The sequence below is a fragment of the Sinocyclocheilus rhinocerous genome, unplaced genomic scaffold (genome assembly GCF_001515625.1).
Source record: "Sinocyclocheilus rhinocerous isolate Xijiao unplaced genomic scaffold, SAMN03320098_v1.1 scaffold1099, whole genome shotgun sequence".
NCBI lineage: Eukaryota > Metazoa > Chordata > Actinopteri > Cypriniformes > Cyprinidae > Sinocyclocheilus > Sinocyclocheilus rhinocerous.
In genome coordinates this window covers 371,266-377,658 of record NW_015634461.1, presented here as the reverse complement: position 1 = coordinate 377,658, position 6,393 = coordinate 371,266, and the positions used below count along the sequence as shown (strand labels likewise).

Below are 6,393 nucleotides of genomic sequence, written 5' to 3'. Positions count from 1 at the left end.
AAAGTACTCTTTGTGATTGGTTTTCGGTCCTTTGTATTAAACTATACATACATGCATGATGCGGTTTTGTTTCTAATTGTTTAAGCAACTTAATTATATATGGTTTATAAACATCAATTTAAACATTATGCACTTTTTTCAAAGATAGTCGTGTTATTTTATTGCTTTGAAGAAACGTGCATTAGTAATATTTTGCTCGATGCGCCCTCTTGTGGCCTCAAGAGAGAAGCCAAAAGCTTTTTTCCCCATAACTGAAATTATGCCTTTTAAATTTGAATATTGATCATATTTAAGTACAAAATTCGAAATGAGATTTTCAGCCATTTTGACAGCCCTAATATCTACACAGTAGGGCAGGATTTACATGCTACAGGGTGGATTTCATGAAAACTGTCAAGAAATATGTAGGTCAAAATTTGCATGAAATAAAACATTTTGCATGAAGAAAATTAACCCTGTAGATGTTAAAATAGTCTTCAGATGTCAACAGTAATTGAGATGCATAATATCTATATTAGTATCAATATCAGTCACCACTTGATTTTATTTTTTGTTAAAAGTACTATACAGTAATACATGTTTGTGTGTATGTATATGTATATTAATTCTAGAATTATATATATGTACACATACATATATATGATGTATTTATACAAAACTAAATTTAATAATAATAAATTATATACTTTTTTTATATATATAATTATATACATAATATATTTCTTAAGGGTGGCAAAGCGGTATAACATTAGCAATAATATCATATGTTTCATGTGTCAATTCACTTTTGTTCAAACTTTCTAATGGCATAAATGGAGTAAATTATGACAAAATTCTAATTTTTAAGTGAACCATTGCTTTAAGCATGAGTAATAATAATAGTGATGCTTGCCTTAGCACTAATCATTATTGATCATTGTGATTTCTGTATCAGTACATCGACTGGATTGTGATCAGCTTCTGTCTGATGGAGGTTGATGTGTTCTCCGTGCTCGTGTGTTTGAATCACAGGACAGTCTCTCTGATGTCTGTCACTGAACACATGAATATTTCATATATCTATTGTACCTGAACGCTTATGAAAGTTTCAGTGGGGTCCCGCTGGCAGCGGGGTGGATTTCCATGACAGAGACCCCCTGTGGGACGACATTAAACGATAGGATGAGGGGGGCAAGAATAAAGGTTGGGAATCCACAACAGTGACGGTGCACTTTGGGTTTTTACATCCCCTTCCCTAAGTTTGAAATTAGTTTGGAATTAAACCTGGAATGTATTTATTTATTTATTTATTTATTTTCAGGCCTGAAAAGTGGAAATGGAAATATCATTTTTATATTTTTTTTTCTCTGACCAAAATTATTTTATTTTTATTTTATTTTAACATATAAAATATTTTTTATGGCCAAAATATATGCTAAATATATGTTGTAAACCGTGCAGCTTAAGGCAATTAATTTTTCATATTGAAAATATATTTCAAAGCCTTCAATATGCTAAAATGTACTACAAAATATGCAAGAAAATACATTTTTAATCTTAAAATAAATTTTTGGTAAATGCAAAATGCATTTTTTTTTAATATATTTTGAACAATATAAATATTTCGTGTGAAAATAAAGTAAGAAAAAAAATATCAACTAAAATGTATGTTTGTAAATATATTTTACAATATATTAGCAATTATATGTAAAAATATATATGATTTTTTTTATGAGGGGGCTTGTTTTTGAATGTTAAATTGGTGTGAAAACAACTACAAAAAAAGGTCATTTGTTTTCAATTCTTAGTTTAGTTTTAATTCTTACCTTGAGCTTGATCCACAATGTTTAGTGGTGAAACCAAAGCAAGCCATCACTCAATTAGTGTCATGATTATCCACCTGATTTTCCACCTGATAAGATGATTGACAGCTGTCTTGCCCAATGAGCAACCCGAGAGTGGAAACGGCGGCTGAATGGAAGCATCTGATTGGCTGACAGGGAGATTCCATTGGAAAAAGCAGTTGGCGGCGCCTCAGAAGATTCTCATTACAGCACGATGAAACGCTTCGTCAATAATTCACGTCATATCTGCGTGGAAGAACCGTCTCCGCTTACACCGAGTTCACGATCAAAGTTGAGAGCGGCTATTTAATTGACAACAGATGTAATGTGACAGTTTCCTTTGTGAATTAAGTGAGACTCGAAAAAGCGATTAGTAACCTTCGAGTGTCGCATGATTCACCTCATTAGCACAACAGAGGATGAATTAGCAGGCGCTTTTTGATAAAACACAGATTAAGGACAAGAGCGGTGTAATTTATACACTTGAACTTCTCAAAGTCGGCAAACTGAAGGCTTCCAAACTGAAATAAAAAGAAATTAAAACAATAAAATATAAAAGTAATAATAGTAACAACAGCACATAATAGCATTATTAAAACAAAACAAAAAAATAATAATAAAATTAAATTAAATTACAAATAAAATTAAAAATATAAAAATAAAAGCTAATTCAAAATATTAATAAACAGTACAATAATATACTGTATGAATAATAAATAAATAAGTATAATATACTTTTTTTTTTTTTTTTTTAAACCTTCAAATGCTAAAATATATTACAAAATGTCAACAAAAAAAAAAGTTTCCAATCTTAAAATACATTTTGGGTAAATGTTGGAAATATAAGTAACTAAAACTTCAAAATATCAAAACATATTTATGTATTTACCTGTATTTATATGAAATATTAAATGTGGAAAAAATAAATTTCTGATAATAAAATATATTTTGGCTAAATACAAAAAGTATTTTTTAAATATATTTTGAATATTATAACTACATTTAGATATAGATATATAGCTTTTTTATATTATAATGCTAACATATGAAATGTATTTAAAATATACATTAGCATTATATTTTGAAATACATTTAAAAATATATCTGTAAACACATATAATAATTTTTATTAAACTTCCATTATATGGAGAAACGTCACGTTTTTCAATTGAAAGATTAAAGGGTTAGTTCACCCAAAAATGAAAATTCTGTCATTAATTACTCACCCTCGTGTTGTTCGAAACCCGTAAGACCTTCGTTCATCTTTGGAACACAATTTAAGATATTTTTGATGAAATATGAGATATGAAAACAAAAATAACGACTTTATTCACACGCTGTCGTGAACGCGCATCCACAAATGATGCAGTAGAGACGAAAATGTGGAATAAAATGATTTCATATTTCCAAATAATTATATTATGAGCTACAAAAATAAATAAATAAATAAATAAAGAACATTAAAAATGAGTTAAATCCACAAAAGCATGTTATTAAGTGTAACAAAAATATATTTGTTACTTTTTTTAATCAAATGTAATTTTATTTATTTACTGTATTTGTGAATTTAAATGTACTTTTTGTGAAACTTCTAACTTGTATCTGTGGATCTGTGTTTAATTTTTGTGAATCTGTACATTTAATCACAATATTTATTTGTAAAAATGAAAGAGTTCTAACCTCATACTAGGTTGCCCTTAGTTGTTCTATCTATATTTAGTTACTTTGTTTGATTAGTGATTAAGTAATTTCACACCTCTCCTCAACAAGTTCCACAACTTGAGATGCTATTTATTTATTTTTATATTGCTAAATTGTACACTGAAAAAAAAAACATTTTGTGTACAAACAGTTTTCACTCTGAAATTGCTAAATAATGACCAAAAAAAAAAAATGTATCTTGTAAAATGTTCTCCAATACTCTGTTTTATTCACATTATTCTGAGTGCATGTTATAAATCTATTTATGTTATAATCTATTTGTAAACAATTTTATTTATATCCATATTGTCAGTGGATGCTAGTCCCTGTCATACGTTTTCCCCCCATAATCCATTAAACTCTGTACGTCACATGTGATGTACGTGAAAATCAAAAGAGAATTTTTTTTTTTTTACTACCGTTTCATTGCGATTTTAAAAGTATGTACTTTCCCATTATCAGTGATTTACATACATTTAGGATAGTACAGCTATATGCAAATGAGGACCAATTTCTCAATATAGTTTTCTACTTTATATTCGTATCTTCTGTGAATATTCAATGCTTTAAAGAAAAAGCATTTTAACGTCAAATATTTCATTTTTTCATTACAGTAGTTTTTCACTACAGTAATACTCACTAGTAACAAATAAATGTTGTTGATCAAAGTCACTTTATGCTATAAACATAATATACTTCACAAGGTCTTTATGAGGTATGACCATTCTCTCGTTATATTCTTCCATTCTTCCTAATTAAAGTGGCATTTATAGAGGTGTTGTCTGACAGGCTTTGAAGAGCTGAGGAGTGTGTCTGTCCTGTGAAGGTAAACAGTCTAATTGGTCATTGATAGTATGTGTTTGCGTTTCTGTTCTCTTAAAGGGTTAGTTCACCCAAAAATGAAAATTCTGTCATTAATTACTCACCCTCGTGTTGTTCGAAACCCGTAAGACCTTCGTTCATCTTTGGAACACAATTTAAGATATTTTTGATGAAATATGAGATATGAAAACAAAAATTACGACTTTATTCACACGCTGTCGTGAACGCGCATCCACAAGTGATGCAGTAGAGACGAAAATGTGGAATAAAGTCGTTATTTTTGTTTTCTTTGTGCAAAAAAGTATTCTCGTAGCTTCGTAACTTTACAGTTGAACCACTGATGTCACACGGTCTACTTTGTCGATCATCTTGGTACTTTTCTGGACCTTGATCGTGGTAGTTACCTTGCTGTCTATTGGAGAGTCAGAGAGCCCTCAGATTTAATCAAAAATAACTTTGTTTGTGTTCCGAAGATGAACGAAGGTCTTACGGGTTTCGAACAACACGAGGGCGAGTAATTAATGACAGAATTTTCATTTTTGGGTGAACTAACCCTTTAAAGTCATTTCCAAAAATGGGGTCTATATTGATTTCACATTGACTTTAACGCTTGGTTTTGGTGTTTCTTGAACAGAAGAGCTCTCCAAGAACCCATATTTTTCTTTCCCCGAGCGGTTAACCGATCAGCTCGGCTCGCACAGCGGTGGCCTTTCGAAAGCAAACCACGAGCGTCTTCATGTCTTCAGTCAGGTCCTCAATTACACTCCTACTCTCTCCAGTGAAAGGCCAATCTCATCAATTAGTCGCAAACCATTTGATTTGCCTCTTCGGCTAAATTGAATCATTTGGGTCAACAGTCCTAATCAAATCCTCACGATCTGGCCAAACCACCTTCATCTCCATAGAAACCACCTAATCCATCAGTCGCTCCCTAAGTAGTGCCCTGCGGCCGGGTGATTTGAGGAGAGGAATGGAGGACGTTTGGAAAGGGAGAAGGACGAGGGATTGGTTTGTGTGTGCATGACCTGTATTGATAGTCATTAGTCTGGAGCACCTGCACCAGAGGCCTTCACACACACAAAGACGCTTTTGTCACTGAGGATGGGAAGTATTGGGAAAATTTAGTCTCAGGCTAAGGAGGGACTCCAAGGGTTCTTATCAAACTCAAGCTGTCTTTAAAAGTTTGCAGCACTCGTTCAAACGCTTAAGCAAATGTTGAGCGGCGTCTCTTCATGTTTTCAGTGAAATCAGAGCCGCTCGTCGTGTTTATTACAGCAGTTCCTTTCCAAATCTGCTTGGCATTTTTATCGTGCCAGAATTCCTCAGCCGATCCAAGACGGTCGAAAAGTATAGTTTGTTTTCAATGCTTAAACGACCTTAGTCCAAGTTGGGTTTAAATGTGCTTTTTGACATTTTATCATCAAATGACTTCTTTTACCAGAAGATAATATTGTAAGGCTTGGATCGTTTAGTGTCACATGCTCTCAAGCACTCGATTCATTGCTTTTATTATGAATCTCAGCCTTCAGTGAAGTTCTTCTAACAGTGACATTTTTGGTCAAAGTCCTGCAGTTGATGCTCCTATGAGGAGAGTTTGAGACACTTTTTCCTTTAGTACAACTATATGTAAATATTTTTAAAATAATTATAAATTAAAAAAAAAAAAAATAGAATAAAAAAACAAGTAATCAAAATAAAGTAAATGTATTTTAAAATTTATATTAGCTATATATTTTTGGCATTTTTTAAATATATGTTGTAAACAATGCAGCTTAAGGAAATATATATTTTGTTTAAACCATCCAATGCTAAAATATATTTCAAAAAGTGCAAGAAAATACATTTCTAATCTTAAAATACACTTTGGGTAAGTGCAAAATGTAGAAATATAAATATATTTAGATTGAAAATGTGATAATTAAACATTTCATATAAAATATATATATGGCCATTTTTTGTATGTGTACACTTTTGGGGCAATGTATTTTTAAGTGAAGTTGTTAACAATATAAATATAATTTAAATTGAGATGAGACGTCAAAAATTG

The 6,393-nt window shown here is 31.1% G+C and overlaps 1 protein-coding gene and 1 long non-coding RNA gene across 2 annotated transcripts in view; one reads left to right on the top strand and one right to left on the bottom strand.

Moving 5' to 3' along the window:
* Window positions 1–2,275, bottom strand: part of LOC107745558 (uncharacterized) — a 7,784-nt gene extending 5,509 nt beyond the window's left edge. The window contains exons 1-2 of the long non-coding RNA XR_001640609.1: window positions 1,806–2,275; window positions 1,069–1,136 (exon numbers count right to left, since the gene is read on the bottom strand). This is a non-coding gene — a long non-coding RNA (uncharacterized LOC107745558). The remainder of the gene's footprint in view (window positions 1–1,068; window positions 1,137–1,805) is intronic.
* mrps35 (mitochondrial ribosomal protein S35) overlaps window positions 1–6,393 on the top strand; it is a 20,995-nt gene that overhangs the window by 6,458 nt on the left and 8,144 nt on the right. The window lies entirely within an intron of this gene.